Source organism: Empidonax traillii, unplaced genomic scaffold (assembly GCF_003031625.1).
Source record: "Empidonax traillii isolate 1590-97213 ecotype Southwest subspecies unplaced genomic scaffold, ASM303162v1 scaffold519:size850040, whole genome shotgun sequence".
Classification (NCBI taxonomy): Eukaryota; Metazoa; Chordata; class Aves; order Passeriformes; family Tyrannidae; genus Empidonax; species Empidonax traillii.
In genome coordinates, this window is record NW_020955712.1 from 490,926 (window position 1) to 511,224 (window position 20,299).

At 44.7% G+C, this 20,299-nt stretch overlaps 1 protein-coding gene across 3 annotated transcripts in view; it reads right to left on the minus strand.

The window, feature by feature from the left end:
- The window catches only part of DYM (dymeclin), a 206,929-nt gene that overhangs the window by 3,328 nt on the left and 183,302 nt on the right, over nt 1–20,299 (minus strand). The window lies entirely within an intron of this gene.

Genomic DNA, 20,299 nt, shown 5'->3' on the forward strand with positions numbered 1-20,299 from the left:
CCCCCCCAAGCAGCACACACACTGCAAACCCACTGCGTTGGCTCTCAGTGTGTTTCGGGAAGGGCCGAGTCTACTTTTGTACTCTGCTCTTCACCTTATCCACTTCTAAACGTTGCCTGTGCCTGAGCTTGGCAGAGTCTCAGACAAAAGCCGCATTACAATGATCACTGGGGTAAGATAAAACACGACCCATTTTATTATTTATAAGGCTGTGGCTAAGACTAAGAATAAACTCTACGGTGTGACACGATCAGAACAAGCACAGCAATGGCTGAGGAGCCTCTCTGCCCATTAATAATGAAGGGATTCCCTATCCTATTTCTTGAGCTCACAGTGTCCTGTTTCCTTGCCTTGGGGTACAGGACTTCTGGCTGGATCAGTCTCCTTTAAAGGAGCATTCCTCGGCCTCTGGGTTTTCAGGGTTATGTACTTAACTTCCATGCACTCAGGTTATTTGTATTCTTGGAGCCAGAAAACATGGAAACCTGTAGAAGAGTTGTAGAAAACATGTAGGTGTGGCACCTGGGGACGTGGGCTAGTGGTGGGCTTTTGCCAGTGCTGGGGTAACAGTTGCACTCTGTGATCTTGGAGGGATTTTCCACCTCAAGGGGTCTGTGACTCTGTGTTTCTACTCCTTCCTTGTGCTGCTGCTGCTACTGGGGCATTATTGTACTTTGTGACTTTGGAAGGAGTGGGGAGCTCAGCCTCGGAGCAAGCAGGGAGGGAAGGAGGACACCACTCTCTCTGTTCAAGGAACTAAGGCAGATAAAAGATCAGGTTGTTAAAGGCACTTCTGCACTTAACTCCTGTTGAGTACAAAGCCCAGAACCTCAAAGGTACATCAGCAAGTTTAATTTCCTGTGTCAGACATGGAGTTTGTGGTAGAGAAGCTCTACGACAGCCTTTTTGTGCACCCATAGCACTTTCTACCACCTCTCTTCCCCAAGTCTGTTTTGATGAGCCTGTTTAATGTTCTGCATCACTTTGTTTTCTCTCTCTTAGGCACCCTGCACCCATACTCACCCCCATCTCTCCCATCTCCTATCCTACTCTCACCCCTGCTCCCTTCCACTGCATCCTTATCCTCTCTCTTTAACGTATCTTTCTATTTTGAACTTGGCCAAGCAAGTTTTCTTTTTTCTCATCAGCCTCGAGAGATCCTCCTTTTCATTAATATCCTCTATCCCTTCTCATCTCAGCTCCAAGTTCTCAAACTGTCCCTGCCTTCCTCTTCTGCCAACCTGTCCTTCCTCTCAGGACACCACAACTCTTTTGGAAGGTTAAACCTCACCCCAATCAAGCCCTCATGTATATTTTCATTACTATTTATTTAAAAAAAAAACACAACAAAAACCAAAAAACAAACTGATATTCTACTCTGCTTATCCTCAGTGCAGTCTTCCCCACTTCCCTCCAAAACTTCCTGACTTGTGGTCAGTGTTGACAGGAGTGCATTCCCTTCAGCACTGCATCAGCAGAATGAATGGTTAAACCTCATGGTTACACCATGGCAACGTTTCCAGGCAGAGAAAAGCCTTAAATAGCTGCCACTATTCACCCCAGGAGTGGCTGCAGGCCAGGACTGCAGCATGGAGTAGTCCTTCTGGGAGGGAAGGGGGGAAAAAAGTGATTAAAGGTGCTAATTTCAGTTGAATTAAACACAGATAACTTTTTTTTTTCCCCAAGTTTAGGGTCACAGGTACAGCTACTGATTTTGCAAACACTCGTGGCAGCAGGCTGGGAGCATTCTGGGCTCTCATGAAGCTTAACAAACATCTCCAGCCGTAAAACTGTAGGTAAAATTGTACTAGAAGTTCCAACAGCTCCATCTGAGATGCTCAGGTCTTGCTATCCCATTATCTCTCAGCTGGAAGGGCAGCATAAAATAAATCAGATAGCATTCATATTTTCAAGCAATAAGCCACGCATTGATTTTATTATTAAGCCTTTCTTCAGGCTGATCAATGTTGCCATCGATTGCAATTGTACTGCAGCAATTTAATAATCAATTTCAGATTAAAGGCTGTAACTCACTGCAGTCAGCCTGGACTGTCTCACACTCAACACATGCCTTGAACAGTCTGAAGCATATCTTGGAAATGTAGACAAGGAAAATGAGATTTTTTAAAGGAGACAGATAATATTACACGTCGCCATTATATACACACGATTTCAAATGTGTCTGTTTAAAAATAATGTAGCTAATGGCAGGAGTGATGGATTTTCGATGAACAGTGGGCCCAGGACAGCTCAGTGCACTGTTAATGACACATAGAGAACCCAAATGGTTCTGAAGGTTTTGAAGGTCAGCAATTCAAAACCACCTTCTTCAGACAACTGCAGTGACACCTGGCTGTGGGCTGGCCATGGTTTCTCATTCATGAAAAACGAGAAATCCTGGAGGCCTAGCACAGAGAGAACTGCACCAGCATCTTTGGGATGTGGATGTGGCACTTGGGAATATGGTTTAGGGGTGAACACAGCGGTGCTGGGTTAATGGTTGAACTTGATCTTAGAGGGTTTTCCAACCTCAGTGAGTTTGTGATCTACCTTGCAAGATTGACCGTGGCAGTCATCCACTGCTGAGATGAAAAACTGCCCATACTGTCTCACCACAAGGGTCTTCACTGAAAACAGAACCCGTTAACAAACAAAATCATCAAATTCGAGCCACCTCAGGAAGTTTCTTTCTTATGAGATTGACTTTAAAACTATTTGTAATGGCAAGAATTAGAAACCACGTAAGAAGCTTGAACTGAGGCCAAAAAGCCGTAAGATTCTCAATGGGTTCAAGGAATGATTCAGTTCAGATCTGTGCCATTTGTCTCCTGCATGTACTGCTTCCAAACGAGTGATCAAGAGCCATGTGTTGCAGACAGGAGGTGACACTGAATGAATGTTTCGGCAGAGCTGTAAAACAACCAGACCACAGGAGTCTCAGGGCACTCCCGGCAATGCCCCAGCCAGCACTGGCGAGTTTCTATCACAGTTAAGAAAATTCCCAAAGTGGCACATCAAACCAGCAGTGCACAAAACCATTTTCCACCGGTTTGCTGCTGTTGTGTCCAACTTACTCTGGAGAGACATTTGCTCCCCAGCTGGTGACACTCCAATGAACCTGACTTTTAGCACTACTTGAAAAGAGGGACCGTTCTAAGGCATTTTAAACAGTAGTCTTAATAACAGAGGAAAAGCCCTGGCATGGGATTAATCATCCCTTTTTTTCCTTCACAGCCCTGTTTGTGATGGTGTCGAAAGATGGACCCCCTCTGCTCTGAAACCAGGCTGGGAGAGTCGGGAGTGTTCAACCTGAAGAAGACCCTGGGGAGACCTAAGACCCCTTTCCAGCGCCTAAAGGGGCTCCAGAAGAGCTGGAGAGGGACTTGGGACAAGGGATGGAGGGACAGCACAAAGGGGAGAATGGTGTCCCACTGCCAGAGGGCACAGTTATATGGGATATTGGGAAGGAATTGTTGGCTGTGAGGGTGGGAAGGCCCTGGCACAGGTTGCCCAGAGCAGCTGTGACTGCCCTTGGATCCCTGGAAGTGTCCAAGACCAGGCTGGACAGGGCTTGGAGCAACCTGTGACAGTGGAAGGTGTCCCTGCCCACGGCAGAGGATGGAAATGGATAATCTTCAAGGTCCCTCCCAACACAAAACCCTCTATGATCCTATATACAATGCTGTTCACTATTTAAGTTTTTGAACTCCTTGCCCTGACATAAATGTGCCCATTGGAGCCATTATTTGCATTTCTCTCCAGCCCTTACTGAGGACAAACAACCCCAGACAGTTTGAAACAAACAAACCTGAGACAGTCCTTGAAAACCTGAGAGAGCCGGAGGTAACGCTACGGTTTGAACGGCACAAGTTAAACACAGACATCACTTATCAGCTACGGTGAATCACTCCACCACTGCACCCTCTCTTGTTTTCTTCTGCCAGACAAAGCAGAAGTCAGATTTAGTGGTTGGGACGAGGGTACAAATGAGACAGACCGAGAACTTTGCAGACTGTCTGCGTTGCCAATCATATGATTCGATGAAAAACCACAAGAAGTCCGATGAGCAGATGCAGAACTGAACAGCAATAACTCCCCCAACCGCAGAAGCTCAACAACATCGGGGTGTTTGGGTTTCTTTTTGGTCTTTTTTTCCTCTTTTTTTCAGTTAACGCTGAGGAAGAACACATCGTGGCCAGACAGCAGCACTTGGCCCCGCTCCAGCCAATGCAGCGGCATCTGAACTGCAAGGCTTGAGCTGTACATTAAATAAAATAGCCCCTTTCCCTTCAAATCAACCCTTGGAGCTGCTCCTAGGCTATAGTGTTATGTCAGTGGATGATCTCCATGAAGATAATGTAAGCAAGGGCATATGGAGCTGCTTTAAGAGCAATGCCTTTGCTTCTTCCCTGATCTAGATGTTTTACTGGATGAAAAGCAGCACTCGACAAAGAAATGGGGCAGTCACTGTGGAAAATAAAGAAATTAAAGAACTGGATTAATAAAAATGTGGAGAATCCTCTTTTCCTCTAGTTGTGGTTAGAAACTCTGGTTTCTGAAAAAGCAGTCAAGTGCAAGTCACTATTTTCGAGGTGAATCTTTGAGGAGGAAAGCATCATTTCCAAAAGAGTCTGAACACATTTGAGAGTCAAATTCATGGGGACTTTACATCAACCCAAAGCTTCAAAGTCTTTCTGAAAGTGGGATTCATGTGTGTTTGAAAAGCTCACCCTGAGTCCTGTTTGGTAACCTAATGACATGCTGGCAAATTATGTGTTTCATATTGTTTCATCTAAATATAGCAGTATTGCCTGCAGAGCATCTGTAGGAGTGGACCTTATTAGCAAAATACATCAAATGGCAAAGAAAAAAAGGGACAGGGTTCAGATACAGCATCATACCAAGTCTCTATTACAGGGTCTATGATGAATATTTACTCTAGCCACGACTGCCCCTACAACCTGCCTTGCACCAAACACACCAACCTGTAAGGAGGTCGGGCAAAGGAAGCACACTTGCAGATGTCTGCAAAATACATCATGCCACTTTGAAGTCTGGTCCTCAAAATACCAATCTGAGAGAGGTTAGTGGAAAAAACTCCACACCAGCCATGCCTGGTACACTGTGCATGGTATGGATGCACCGGTACATATGTAAGCACTGATATATTTGTTTTTTTATATAAATACAAGCATTTGCGTTCATTAACAGAGCACAATTAGTGGATGAAAACATCCCAGCAGCTTGGTTTAAGATACTGATAGACTGAATTTTTGCAATTACTTGATTCTTTTGAGGTGATAAAGGCCCTTTCATCTTCCTCTGGTTCTGTTCATGTCTGCGGCGCTTCTCTTTTGACTTCAGATAGAGAGCCTGTGTGGTTTTGGTGAAATATCTGTACAGGCTCCACCACACCTGCCTGATACCATCATTTTCTCCTCCTCAGGCCTGCAGCACAGAGAGCCCAGCAGAGGATGGTGGTGGGGAGATGAGGGAAGCAAACAGGAAATGTGCTAGACTAGGTGTGAGCCGCACGTCTTGTTCAGAGATCTGCGCGAGGAATAGGTGCAAACTGAAAGATGGTGAAGAAAAATGGGGCTCAGAACACGCCAGGAGGGTTGAGAAAGAAGCAGAAAGCTCAGGGAGACAAGAGGTTCAAAACCATCTATGCGCAAGCTAAATATATGAAATATAACAAATGCAGTATTACATAAAATAAAAGAAATGTAAAAGTTTAAGCAATTACACAAGCTGTAGTAGACAACAACATTTTTCTCAGGGAGTAAAATTCCATAAGACAGGTAACCCATACTCCTATTGGGACACAATCTTCCTGGTCCAGCAGGGCAGGTAAGTTAATCTATAGAGAGACAGCTGTTTCAGAAAGTTAGGATCACTGACAGATGACTTCTGTCTTCAGGTCACTTCAAGTAAAGGTTTGTACAACCAGAGTTGCAGGAAAATAAATGCTCAGCAGTGAATTTTCAGTGTCGGATGTGAACCACCAAGAGAAAAGCAGACGTGCCTTCGGTCAGAGTTCAGCAATTACCACTTCATTTTAACAGAATACTGAGAAACCAGGTCATTTGGGGAAAAGTTAGCCAAACAGCTCTGCCTAGATGATTATTGGTAAAAACACAGTGATTTAAATGAGTTAAATATTTGTGGGAAACCTGCCAGGGCACAAAGCTTTGCAGGGTACCATAAGAAGAAGACTGCATTACTTTCTGGGATAGAATGGCAAATACTGACAGCTGTGAAGTCCCAGAAATTCAGGGATGCAAATACATCCACACTTGTTTCTTTTCCACCCAGCTAAATAATACTGCTGATAAATGTCAATAGCTCCAAATTGTGCCACAGAAATGATTTTTGTCTTCATATCGAGTTGTTAAACCATACAAATTCCAAAAGCACTGTATAAACATACATATGTGACCACAGAAAGGAGCCAGGTACCCAATTCTCCTGAGTCTCCTTCAGAAACACCTGGATTCTGGGCTACTTCTGGACAGGACAGTAAATAAACTAAAACACTGGTCAGTAGCTATAATGACAGGCTGGGAGAGCTGGGGGGGCTCACCTGGAGAAGAGAAGGCTCCAGGGAGACCTGAGAGCCCCTTGCAGGGCCTAAAGGGGCTCCAGGAGAGCTGGAGAGGGACTGGGGACAAGGCATGGAGGGACAGGACAAGGGGGAATGGCTTCCCACTGCCAGAGGGCAGGGTTAGATGGGATACTGGGAGAAATTCCTGGTTGTGAGGGTGGTGAGTCCCTGGCACAGGCTGCCCAGAGCAGCTGTGGCTGCCCCTGGATCCCTGGAAACATCCAAGGACAGGTTGAACAGGACTTGGAGGAACCTGGGAGAGTGGAAGGTATCCCTGCCCATGGCAGGGGGTGGAATGAGATGAGCTTTAAGGTTCCTTCCAATACAGACTAATCTGGGATTCTCTGAAAATCTCTTAAAGTTTGAAAAAAAATTGAGATCTCTGCTCAGCTTCAGAGACACTGTATCTACCTGGAGAAATTTTGGAATAGGAAGAAAAGATAAGGAAGATGAAAGACCAAAGAAAAACTCACATATTAGGCACTGTTAAGTATCATTAACCTCTAGAAAACATTGTATGTATTATACATACAGAGTCCCACTTCAAGGATTTACAGTTTCAATTACAATTCACTTGCCCTGTCAGGATTCTTCTCTATGCCATGTTCTCTGTTAGGCACACATTTTTCCAGAACACTTCCAAGATGACAGCTCAACGCCTAGGAGCCAGACTGAGCTTTGGTGTGGTGCCTGACCAGGGAGCGACAGGGAACTGCAACAGGAACACTACGAGGAGCCTGCAACACTCCAGAATATACAATATATGTTGGCTTTACCAAATAATAAGAAAACAATGGACTAGAGATTGATATATGTAATTAAACTTTAAGTTCAAGGATGAAGGCATGACGTGTAAACGAGGCACCATCAACAAAAAAGAGAACTTTCATCCACTTTAGGGTTTAACCCAAAACAATAATTCTTTGAAAATACAGAGGCCTTCTAGAAGAAAGAACATAGATTTGAGGAAGAAGTAAAGAACCTCAAAATGACAACAGTTAAAAACAAAGAGTGTTTTTAAAATTGAAGTAAAACCAACAAAGAAAAGATTTAAAAGTGGAATGAAGAAAGCTACTGACTCAACTGACAAAAATTGTTCTAAGGCCTGACCCCGCTCAACCGCTCGTGACCCACACACCAACTACTCAGATAAATAAGTAAAATCCTTTGTGTGCTTTTGAATTTAGGGAATTAAAATCTGAAAACCAGAATAATCCCTGGACCCATTTTCCCAGTGGCATTCAAGGGCACCACAGCACAAACGGGGACGAGCCTATCAACTCAGAAAACTTCCATGGATATGAAGCGGAGGTATAAGCCCTTCCTACCACGGGATTTGCAGAAAATGCACATTTCATAACAACAGTCCCTATTTTTACCAGTGCTAAGGAAGATGCAAATGAGTTTAAGCCCTGGCTTCCTGTGCTTCAGCTCACAACCCATCCGCCTCTAGACTGATGTGCAGAGCTTTATGTGGCCATGAAAAACAGCAGGTTTGCAGCAAACATTCTGTTAAAACTGAAAGGAGTTTAGAAATCACTCACTCACTGATACCTTTACATAGAAGACTTGTATAGCTGCTCACAAAAGGTCACAAGATTAGCAGCAGATTTTAGACGCTTCATTCTGCTACAGCTCACAATTAAGACCATGATGCTCTAGCAGTACCCTCAAAAAAGGGCTTAGACATCCAGGAATTTTTTAGGTCTCAGTATTAAACCCTGCAACCTTATAAAGACTTTCCAAACACCAAAATACCATTTGCCCTTTTCAAACGTGTAAAAGGTAAAGTTTAAGAAACTGGCTGTCATAACTCAGTTGGGAACATCTCACTTTCATGTACTGTGTAAATTGGTAGTGGGGGGAGGATGAACTCTTTGAAAGTCTCAAACTGGGCATAAACTCAAGTTGTCCTAAATCCATACATGTTCTGTTTGGATCACTCTGCCAAAGACAGAAAATATAAAGTTCAGCAAGCCGGTGAAGGCAGAGCTGGATCAGTTCTGCAGTCAACCAGCAGATCTGGAGCAAATCACCATCCCTGGAGGAATTTAAAAGCTGTGTGGATGTGGCACTTGGGAATATGGATTAGTGGTGGCCTTGGCAGTGCTGGGGTAATGGCTGAACTTGATAATCTTGGAAGCCTTGGCAATTCTGTGATTCTGTGATCTGTGAGACACTGAGGTGCTTGGCCAGTCCAGAAAAAGCTCACAGTGCCTTCAAGGGCCTTCATCACCCGGTCAGTGGGGAAACCCTTATACAAAACAAAAGGGGCTTTTTATGGTTCAGGACTTGCCAAAGATAAGAATAATTCTTGCCACGCAATTTGATTATTTGAATATTCACAAAAATGTGAAGGAAGTCAAAGGAGGGTAAAGTAGGGGTGAAAAAGGACAGAGTCTCCTCTTGGAGATACTGTAGGAGAAGGCAGCAGAGAAGAATTAACTTGTGTATCTGCCTACAAAGACTGTTCCTACTTCTGGATAAAAAGGAGAGATCTATATTCCCCTCATCAACCTTTTTTAAGAACAAAGCCAGTGCTATAAATGCCAAACAATATTCCAGTTCTCACGTCAGAGACAATCATCTGCTAACTGTTTTCTGAAAAGTGAGTTCCACACTTCTAGTCTAATAGATATAATTTATTAAACTTTCTTTTAACAATAAAGAAAAACTCACTGGAAAAAGGCCTATGAAATGTATGAAAGATGGAAGCTTTGGAGAAAATAACCCTGCTGAATAATGAATGATATGTGTAGCTATATACTCAAAGACATGGCAAAACTACTCTTGACAAATCTTGGAGCCAACTATGTATTTTAAAAATTTTGAGCAGTGAGTGCTACTGTCTAAGTCAGAGCAGTTGTTTTGACTTCGATAGCAGACTACTCTAAAATACAAGGAATGTTGTTTATCATGGAAATGCTTTGTGCTCCAGATAACATCACGGATGACTGCCCCACCTAGGCTAAGGCACCATCCCATCATCCCAAAACAAACCCCAGATAAACCTCTCACTGCTGCCCGACCCACTCCCACCAAAAATCCAGTTGTTGTGCAAATAAAGCTCTTCCCATGGTGTGTGCCACGCAGAGGGTGCTGGACACACGCGTGACAATGAAGGAAACGACTGAACTTCAAGAACTTAACCCACATTTTTGTGTTTCAGTAAGGCACCTGAGCAAACACTGTGCCTTGCTGCCGGAGGGATGCACCTTAGGAACCCATCTGAATTATGTACAAATTCTGACCCAGTAATAGGCAAACACTGCCCTTTTCTTTTCTTTTTTTTTTTTTTTTTTAAATAGAGATTGTCATGCTCAGGGTCAGAATCTTCTTCACCCACCCTGGAAAAGATGGAGATTTTGCCACCTGACTTTGATCCCACCTTGTGCTTGGTGGTGGAGCTGATGATCACCTATGGAGGGTCCAGTGCTGACCTCCCTGCTCTTCGGGATCCGAGCTGGGAAGGGACTGAAGCATAATGACTGCATAAACCGTACTAATTTCATAGTTTAAGGATTCTTCCTTCTGCAAACCACCTAAATGGCCCCTCTCCGCTCTAACACAGTCTTGTGATTGTCCAGTAGAACTACAAAGCATCGAGAGGTCAAAATTGCTATTGTCACCAGCCTGTTTCTTTCACCCCAAACCCAGAGTTACTATAACGTCAGTTTTGTTTTCTCATTTAGTTGCAAAGAATATATTCCCCCAACACAAAAGGTGGCAGGAGAAGAGCAGAGTGATTCAGTTTGCATATTTTTCCAGTGACGAGGTCCCAGACATGCTTTCACTGGATATTGGTGCAACGCTGCATCCAAAACATCCCACCAAGCCAAAAAGAACATTCCTTTGGACAACTGGGACCACGCTCCTCTCTGTTATCACCGCACAGGGGTCCAAACCGCTGCCTAGACCTTGGCTTTGGGCAACCAACCGGAGAGATAAGACCCCTTCCCCCAGCTGGGCTCTGATTTGCCCCCCGTGAGGCTGATATCTGCAGGACATTTCCCTGTGTGGAGGGCTCCTCACAGGTCACTTTGCAAGGTTAGACTTTTACCTAACAGCAGCCGCAGAGACGAAGCCCGAGCCGACATCCTCCTCCGGTCCCTCCCACCCAGCACGGCGGCGGGGCCGCACGCCAAGCCCAAACATCCTCCCCCACCTCCCTACACCCCCCCCCATCAAGGAGGAAGACCTCCTTTTGATTTTGTACTTCTTAATCTGAGAGAGCCAGGCCTGTAAATATTACAAAAAAATGATAACAATGACTTAAGAACAGAGACAGACTCGCTGTCACCAACTGTTAACTCTCAGATCAGGGCAGCCTAGGAAGTGGACCCTTATCTGCCTGAGGCTCAGGACACGCTGACTAACACCCTGTTGAGTCTGCAGACCTTTGGCTCCCTAATCTCCCCAAACTGGAAAACGTGCACCCCAATGGACATACTCCCCTCTTAAGTATTTCAAGGCTCTGCAAAGAGACAGTCAGTGCCATGGGATGAGCAGCGCTGCCCCGCTGCATGCCAGGAAATCCCATCTATTTTGTCTCGAGGACTGAAAGGTGAAATGACAGTGAGGCCTCTCCAGCTACAGCACTCGGTGCCAGACTGCAGCCTTATCTCTGCTGGGGCTGCCAGACGAGGAATCGGTGCCAAATGTGGACGTTTACACAGTTACTTAGCGGATGTGGGCCTTCACAGCTCTTTTTAAAAAATGTGCCCTAATGTTAAGGCTCCAGTGAAGACAAACCCAAAGTTTGCAAGGTGTGTGGGGGGGGGAGGTGTTAACCTGACCTCAAAAAATAACTAGGGTGCCTTTCCCAAAAATGGATTTGTTCATTCTATTTGTTCATTCTATTCTGTATTTTATTCTACATTCTATTATATTCATGAAGGTTGTGATAATAAGTTCAAATCAGGTACTGGAAACACGCCTTCATCAATTATAGAGACAAGCAGTGGGTAGAATGGAGAAAGGGAGAGCTACTACTGAGTAGGACAATGATTCTTTCAAGGTGAAGAACATTTTTACGAGTCTTCAAGCTGGACAAGTGCATCTCCTTGACTGTCTGAGCAGAGGGGGTCAGGTGACTGTGTCCAAAACGGATGTTAGCTTGGTGTCTTCCTGAACCCACCAGTTTAAAAAGTATCACTCTCTCACAGTGAAACTGCTTTTCCTTCTAATGCAAACAACCACCTTGATCTGAGAGAGGGTCCCAAGTGATCTGCTTTTCCAATAAAGAATGAAAACTGCTTGTGTTTTCTGTTTCACTATGCTTTAGACGTAGCAGCATTTCCAGATTTGTTTGCCTTCAATGACCTCAACTGTATTAAGGCTGCTTCTGGTAAAGACTGTCCTTAGGACATGAATCAAACATTTCTAGAGAACTCCCCAGCTCAGACTGTGGAATTGTCGAAGTCATTTAGTCATAAAGGCTATTATGTCCCTTTGTTATCGAACATAACTGCCCCCTTCCTCCCTGTGCATTCAGGCCAGGATTGTTTACCCTAGTGACAACAATCAGGCTTTGCTGGTCTTAGCCCAGGAGGATGGAGCTTGGCAAAACCTGACGGGGCAGATAAGCACAAGGAATTCAAATAAAGTTTTGCTGCCTGACTCTGAGCTCAGAGCTACAGGCACCACTTGAGTCTCACGGGTCTCACATCAAGGACAACACCAACTTTAGGGCCTGAGCTCTCCTCCCACTCTACTGCACAGGCACAGAATTTTCTGCTCTGATTTGGAGTTGCCAGTTGCTCAAACCATCTAGGAGACCTTCCTTCAGAGAGGTATCTGATACAAGCCTCAGGTTTCCTACCTGTGAAAAACAATCCTTGAAGTGGACAGCTTCACGTGGCGAAGGAAGGGAAATCTTCCTTCTGGAGCTTCTGGATTCTGCAGCTGCTGCAGCATCATCCAGGTGGGAAATTGTCACCCCACTGCTACACTGTCTGTCCTCAAGCTGAACTCAGCTCATGAGCCACAGTTCCCACTGCCAGAGGGCAGGGTGAGATGGGATATTGGGAAGGAATCCCTGGCTGTGAGGGTGATGAGGCCCTGGCATGGGTTGCCCAGGGAAGTTGTGGTTGCCCCTGGATCCCTGGAAGTGTCCAAGGCCAGGTTGGACAGGGTTTGGAGTACCCTGGGACAGTGGAAGGTGTCCCATGGCAGGGGGTTGGAATGAGATGGTGTTTCAGCTCTTTAAACCATTCTGTGACTCTGGGATCTTTTGTGACAGAGAACTAGTATAAATCACCCAGCTAGCACGCAAGAAGTAAATGCAGGACTCTGCCCCTCCTCATCTCCTGTGCTCTAAGGGCCCATGGAGACTGAAAACACTTCACACCTGCCTGTCTCTGCTCCCAGGGAACAAGTGACAGGATGGGAGGAAACAGCCTCAGGCTCTGGGAGGGGAAGTTCAGGTTGGACACCAAGGAAAAATTTCTTCATGGAAAGGATTGTCCCACTCTGGCACAGCTGCCCAGGGCAGTGGTGGAGGCCCCATCTCTAGAGGGATTTAAAAGCTGTGTGGATGTGGCACTTGGGGATGTGGGTTAGAGCACGGCTTAAGGGGAACAGTTGGACTCGATGGTCTGGGAGAGCTTTTCCAACCAATAGGGCAAGGAGAAAAGCTGGGTAGAAGGGAGTATAGCAAGGTTTGTTAGGGTACAGAGTCAACATGAGAACACGGTCAAGGAAAATCAGTCTTTGTTTGCAGGCTCAACAGACTGTGGGTTGAGCATCGTGACCTCAGGAACCATAAACCCAGCCTAAATCCACGTGGATTTAAGATTCAGTGCCATCATCTGATACTACAGAACAACCAGAGCTACAAGAAAGGCATGGTGACCTAAACCAGCTGCCCTCTAAATCCCAACAGCAGAGCCCTCAGCAGTGATGCTGACAGACGTGAGAAATCCCCTGCTTGGCCAGGAAAAAGCCATCTCCATCACTAATCATCCTCAGCAGGAACAAACAGCCTGTAAATCAACTGGAGAGAAGCTTTGCAACTTGCACCAAAGGTTGTGACAAAATTAAACTCAGTATGGCAATGCAGTGGAGGCAGCCATCAGCTGACAAAGTGCATCTCTTCCTCATTCTCACTTCTTGGTGCAGTTGCTGTAAACATTCAAGATATTTCTCTGATTTATGCATTTAATTAGAAGATATCTATAACATTCCTGCTGTTTACATTTAACCCAACGCTGCAATGAAAGCTGTAATTTTGTCTGGGATTTATATTCTGTACTCAAAATTATTTTGATTCCTTGATTTAAACATACACACAGAAGTGAAAATGTGTCAAAATCATGAAAATGGAAGAGATTATACTCCATTATCTAGTTCATCTGTCATCCAGGGCAGAAATTTTCTGAGGACTGTTTTTCTCAATCTGCCACATGTTATGGAAACTTAATTCAAAAGACTAATTCAGAAAAGACAGCCAAACCTTAAAAGTGGAAGAGCAATTGGAACAGTATAATTGGAGTTTGGTTACATGATTTTTTTTCTCCCTCTATCTTATATTCAGTTGTCATAACTCATCAAATCTTGCACCTTCTGGGATAAAGTTATTGGCCTCTGCCTCGTTAATTTGTATTTTATTTTTAAAGTGGTTAATACTTTTTTTTTTTAATGGAATCAGAAAAAAATGCGGGCTTTTACTAATCAAAGAAATTAACAAATTAATTTTAAATGCAACTTTCCCCCACACACACACACTTTTCAGCTACTCTGCCTATACCAAAGGTTTGCAGTAGGAAATGAACACATGGGTTGGAAACAGCTTTCAACTGAAGAGGGGGGGGGGGGGGAAACAAAAAGGTCAGGGCATTTCAGAGTAATTTTACTTTGCTTTGACCAAAGTTGCAAGATATTTGGAAACAACACGTCATGCACATGCAGCGCACTTGGCACTGGACTTTTCATCGGACTCACAACACATGCAGCAGAGGGAGGGAAGGCTGCACAACACATGTGAGGCAGATTCAGCCACAGCGAAAAAACAACGTAATGAAAGTATAGGGAGGCTTTCTAGGGAGGGGAAACTTGGGGAATGTTATTTATCCCGAGCAATTGTACAGCTCTGAAGTGAAGAGGGGCTGGGCCCTGGCTGGGAGCCCTCCTGTGCTGGACAGGGAGTGATGGGCTGCTCATGAGCACTGCACTCCTGCCAAGCTGCTGCGAAGCCAAAGCTCTGCAGCTCTGGGCGGGGAAGCTCCTCTGCGCTCCCTTTAAAAAAAAAACAAACAAACACACCAAAACATAAAATGGGATCATCCTTGAGGGTTAAGAGAGTTCAAATGATGTGGCAGGCCAGCAGAGTGGAAGTAGCTTTGAGAAACGTACACGTGCAGAATGTTGTTTCCCAGGGTCAGAGCTCTGTTACCATGGGGAGTGACTTGGAAAGTCTCACACTGCTTTCCCATCATCTCATTTCTCCAATGCTTGCCTTCTGCCTTGATTTTGGTATCCCTTTCTTGTAGTAGCCTCCTTAAACCAATGAAATCGAACCAATTTAATGTATCTGGTGTCAAAGAACAGGTACACAGACTGTTTCATGTGAGAATACATGCAAAGTTTAAATTCTGCTCAAAATCTCTGCTTGTGTCCTTCCTTCCGTTAAAGTAAGAGAATCATAGAATTGTAGAATGGTTTGGATTGGAAGAGACCTTAAAGATTATCTCATTCCACCTCCCCACCATGGGCAGGGACACTTTCCACTAGAACAGGTTGCTCCAACCTGGCCTTGGACGCTTCCAGGGATAGCCACAGCATCTCTGGGCAACCTGTGCCAGGGCCTCACCACCCTCCCAGCCAAAAATTTCTTCCCAAAATCTAATCTAAACATCCTTCTTCCCTTCTAATGACCCTATCTTTTCTAAGTGCCACTGAAAAATTAAATTTAGGGACTATTTCTTCAGTTTTAAATTGCACACCTAAGTCAAAGCTTCCTTTGGTGACTGGAGTTTGTGTGTCGTCTCCTCCATGAGGTCTGCAGAGTACCTAAGGCCACCTGACACCAGCTCCCCCAGTTACCACCCCTGGCAACGCCCTGTGCCAGGACGTTCTGCCACGGGCAGAGCACCTCGGAAAACATTCCTCATCACGGGTGACAGGAGGAAAAATGCCACCAGTTACCACATTTTTGCCCTCTGGAACATCACTCCTAACAGCAATGGCTGCTGCTTATCTCTGCCAACAGTGTCCTCCTGGGTAAGAATCAGCTAGGGCACCTTTCACTGGACACAAGATGCAGATGCTGAGAGGTCCCTCCCATGCTGTCTCTCTCACCAGTAGAGCACAACCAGACTCTTCTGATCCAAGCAAGGAGAAGATCTTTGCAGTGGACTTCCCTTGTGCCCCTTAGAGAAATATTTTTCTGCTCCCTACAGGTAGCATAAAGAATTACACACTTATAATTATACATTTATTTCACAGAATCACAGACTTACAGAATGGTTTGGGTTGGAAGGGACCTTTAAAGATCATCCAGTTCCACCCCCCTGCCGTGGGCAGGGACACCTTCCATTATCCTAGGTTGCTCCAAGCCCCATCCAGTCTGGCCTTGAACAATTCCAGGGATGGAGCATCCAACATCTCCCCAGTCAATCCGTGCCAGTCTTTCACCACCCTCATCATAAAAAGTTTCCTCCTTATATCTAGTCTGAATCTATCTTCTTTTAGTTTAAAACCTTCCCCCTTTGTCTTGAGTGAAAAAAAAAAAGAAATAAAAACCCCTTTAATAACTGTTGTTACAGGACACTACTCCATTTTCTAAAGTCTCTGCATGTAACTGCATGAATTCTCATCTGAGAAGTGGATAATTACAACCCACAGGCTGCCACAGGCAAGGCTGAGACATTAATCAGCTCAGCTGGGTACAGGGCTGTGACTGCAGTTAAGAGCTCTGCAGAGCAGCAAAGGTGATGGCAAAGCAAAGACAATGCCAGGAGATAAACAGCAAACTCCTGCACCACTGATCACTCTGCTCCTAGAAGGGTTTTATTTTCCTTTTTCCGTTTTTATCAGTTCAGCCTCAGAATTAAGCCTCAGAATGACAACATATATCACTGTATTTATATAATATTACTTTATTTGCATTTATACAATTCAACTTTTTTACTTTTACGTAGTGTATGTCTACTGGCTGGGTAGGCAAGACCTTGTCATCTGAACTTCTCAGTTTATTCCCAAAACTAGTTTGGGACAGTGAAAACACTGCCCAGACCTCTGCAGAAGGCTGACCTGTGTAACAGTGTTATAGAACAGCTCTTCAGAAGCAGCTATGGCAACTCCAGAAAAAGGTGATTTCATTCCACTGTAATTGCTGAGCTTTGTACAGAAAGTAACGACTTGGGAATGAAGTGACTGAATCCAGAATGCAGCTTCCAGAAGGTAACTGGAATAGTTTTCAGGGGTGGAGGGGACAGACATTAAGCCTCCATGTAAATATTAGTCTCCATGTAGACAGCAGCTTGGGAATAGGAGTGTCCAGTGCAAGCCCACCCTTCATCCTCATCTTGGCCAATGCACCTCATTCCTGAACTGCAGAATCACTGTTACTCGAGTCACTCACCCAAGCACCACCCTCCCAAAAGCTACCTTGGCTTCTTGTGCAATACCCAGCTCTGGTGCACTCCTTCATCCTGGGATGAAACACGCTTCCCTGGATTTCAGTGTGATAAACAAAGCCCTCTGTATGAGCACGAGGCAAGTCTTCTAGAAGAATTATAACTGAACTACAAGTAGGACATGAAAGAGGTAATAAAAATACACAATGTACTGGATTTAAAAACTACTATTGTCACCATAACCCTGCAGCCAACGAAACCCCCACCTGTGCATCTGAGAATCCTACATGTAATTCCTACATGCATTTATACGATTCAATTTTACTACCTAGTACTCTGAAATAGTCTATTTTCAGCCAGCTCTTTATGCTGTATGTATTAACAAAAATCAGGATCTTAAGAAAGTGTTGAAGAAAGGTGAGGCCCTGGCACAGGTTGCCCAGAGAAGCTGTGGCTGCCCCATCCCTGGAAGTTTTCTAGGCTAGGTTGGATGGGGCTTGGAGCAACCTGGGCTAGTGGAAGGTGCCCCTGCCCATGGCAGTGGGTGGGAACAAGATGAGCTTTAAGGTTCCTTCCAACCCCAACCACTGGTTTGGTTCTAAACCCAAACCATAGTTCTAAACTGTTTGGAGCTTCCCTGGACCACAGTAAAGGTCTTTTTGGGATCATGACAAGTTCACTCACTATTTTTCAACATGTTATAAACAAGTGGATTTGAGCGTTACTGCCACTTTGGCCTTGACCATCAACAGCCTCTCACTGACAGACATGAGGGATCTCCAAGCATGCACAACCATCAGCCATCTTCTGGTTTCCCTGGTTTATAATGCAAAGGACCAGTGTTCTGAGATTCTCAGGAACATACCTGATGCCCTATTTTAAAGTGGAAAATCCTATTTATGCGAGGAATGAATGCTAAGATTGTAATATTTTTTTGTTAACTTGAGCTGTAGGCACAGTTTTGAAAACGCCTGATTCTTCCGAGTCTCAGTTACGTCAGCAACGAGGTCAAGTCACCCACTCACCCTCCCCTGCAGTGGCCCAGCCTTGCAGGATGCAGGCTGAGAGCAGGGACCCTCCCTGGCACCAGCCACGAGGCTGATCCTGCAACTCCAACCATGTCCCAGTGAGCAGCAGATGAGACTCACGAGGCACTTTCACAGGTTGTGGACAAGCCGTTTTCAGCCACTTTTTGTTCGTAGACAAAGGATCCCAAATTGTCACCGTGCTAAATAAGCTAAGGAAGCTCTAAATATTCTCTAAATATTATCATATTTAAAGACAAAAAAACCTCTGACATATTAGACTAGAGCAAAAATTGTGTTTGCAGGATCTTGGTATAAGAAGCAATGGGATTAAGTGGGGCTGTGTTACTTGCTGCTGCTATCAATTAATGCAGCAAGCACTTCCAGACATCATAATTACCATATGTGCACTGTGCTTTACCTCTGGGCTTATTAATTTCATACATGGGAGGCTACAACTACTGATTGCATTAAAACATAATGATGTGTTACAAAAGAAATGCTCCTGCTGCAACACATCGTTGCACAAACTGGAATGATCCAAGTGATACAGGAACAGCCACCTGCACCCACCAGTGGACAACTTGCAAATGGTCATTTATGCATCCCCTCTTAAACACAAAAGCGTAGTATTGAAAGAGGAGAATGACAGCAGTGAGCTCAGATGTTCAGGGGGTCTTAAGAGACAGGTGTTAACCACTGGAGAGACGAAAAATCCCTAGGAGAACATCTTACCTATATAAACAAATTAATAAAAATAAAGTGGCTCTTCTATTTCTCTCTGCGATCTGCCCCGCTGAGAAACTGCCAACGTTCAGGTTGGATATCAAGGAAAATTTCTTCACCAAAAGGGCTGTGCAGCCCTGGCACAGCTGCCCAGGGCAGTGGTGGAGTCCCCATCCCTGGAGGGATTTAAAAGCCCTGTGGATGTGGCACTTGGGGACGTGGGTTAGAGCAGGGCTTACGGGGAACAGTTGGACTGGATGATCTCAGAGGGCTTTTCCAACCCAAACTATTATGTGATTGCCAACCAGCTCTGCCCTACAAACTTTGGAGCAACCTGAAGTTTGGTGAGTCTCAAAAAAAAAAAAAAAAAAGCATCTGGATTTGTAAAAGTGCATTCTTTTTTTTCAAGTTTGCAGAAAACTTGATCTGTAATGAAAGATGATATCCAAATAGCATCTAAAAAGAGTGGTGTCTACCTTGCCCTTAGACAGCTGGCTTTCTAACTACACGCAAAACCAGCAATACACTCAGAAACAACTGCACTTGGGCTTTTTGTTGTCATCCTATCTGCATAATTAAAGACATATTTCTATTCAATTCTATAAATTATATATAACCTGCTTTAAAGCCTCTCTGTAAACAAGGCATTGTTTATACTTTTAATAAATCTTAATTTACACTCCTCTGCTTCAGAAGACATATTTCAAACAAGGAAGAACACACTGAATTCAGTAGGCAGATCTCACATTAGTATAATTTACCTGCTCTAAAATAATTCAATTGTCCTAAAATAATATTTATAAAGACAGTGGCAACTGTGATGCAAAGGAGCAAGTATAACAGGCAAAATTATCCTGCATTAGTAGTATATTCATGCAGGGTGAAAGTGTGTCAGCAATTTCCAGAAACCTTTAAAAGTGGGAAGGAACCTGGCTTTTTTTTTTTATTTTTTTTTTTTATTTATTTTCCCCTCAGCAAAAGCACTGTAAACAAGGCACAAAGAGTTAACACATCCTTCCTACTTCTGAGAGCAGGAACAGGCCCGATTTCGTCAGTGAGGTTTTGGCAACGTGCGAAATCCTGTAACCAATTCCATTTCCTGATAAATGAACGGTCCACAGGGGAAAGTCAGCCAGAGGCTTTGGGAACTGCCGAGTGCTCAGACATGACCGAGAGGCTCCTGGAAGGAGCCAGACTGTCTCTTTGCTTATCGCCGCCCAGCCGAGCGGCACCAGTGGAACGCCGGCGGTGCCAGGTCCATCCCGGGCCGGACGGAGGCACAGGGCGATGGCACATGGGATCCCCCCCAAGAAACAAACCAGCACACGCCCCACGTTAGACTTTAGGGGCTGGGAACACGTGGTTGT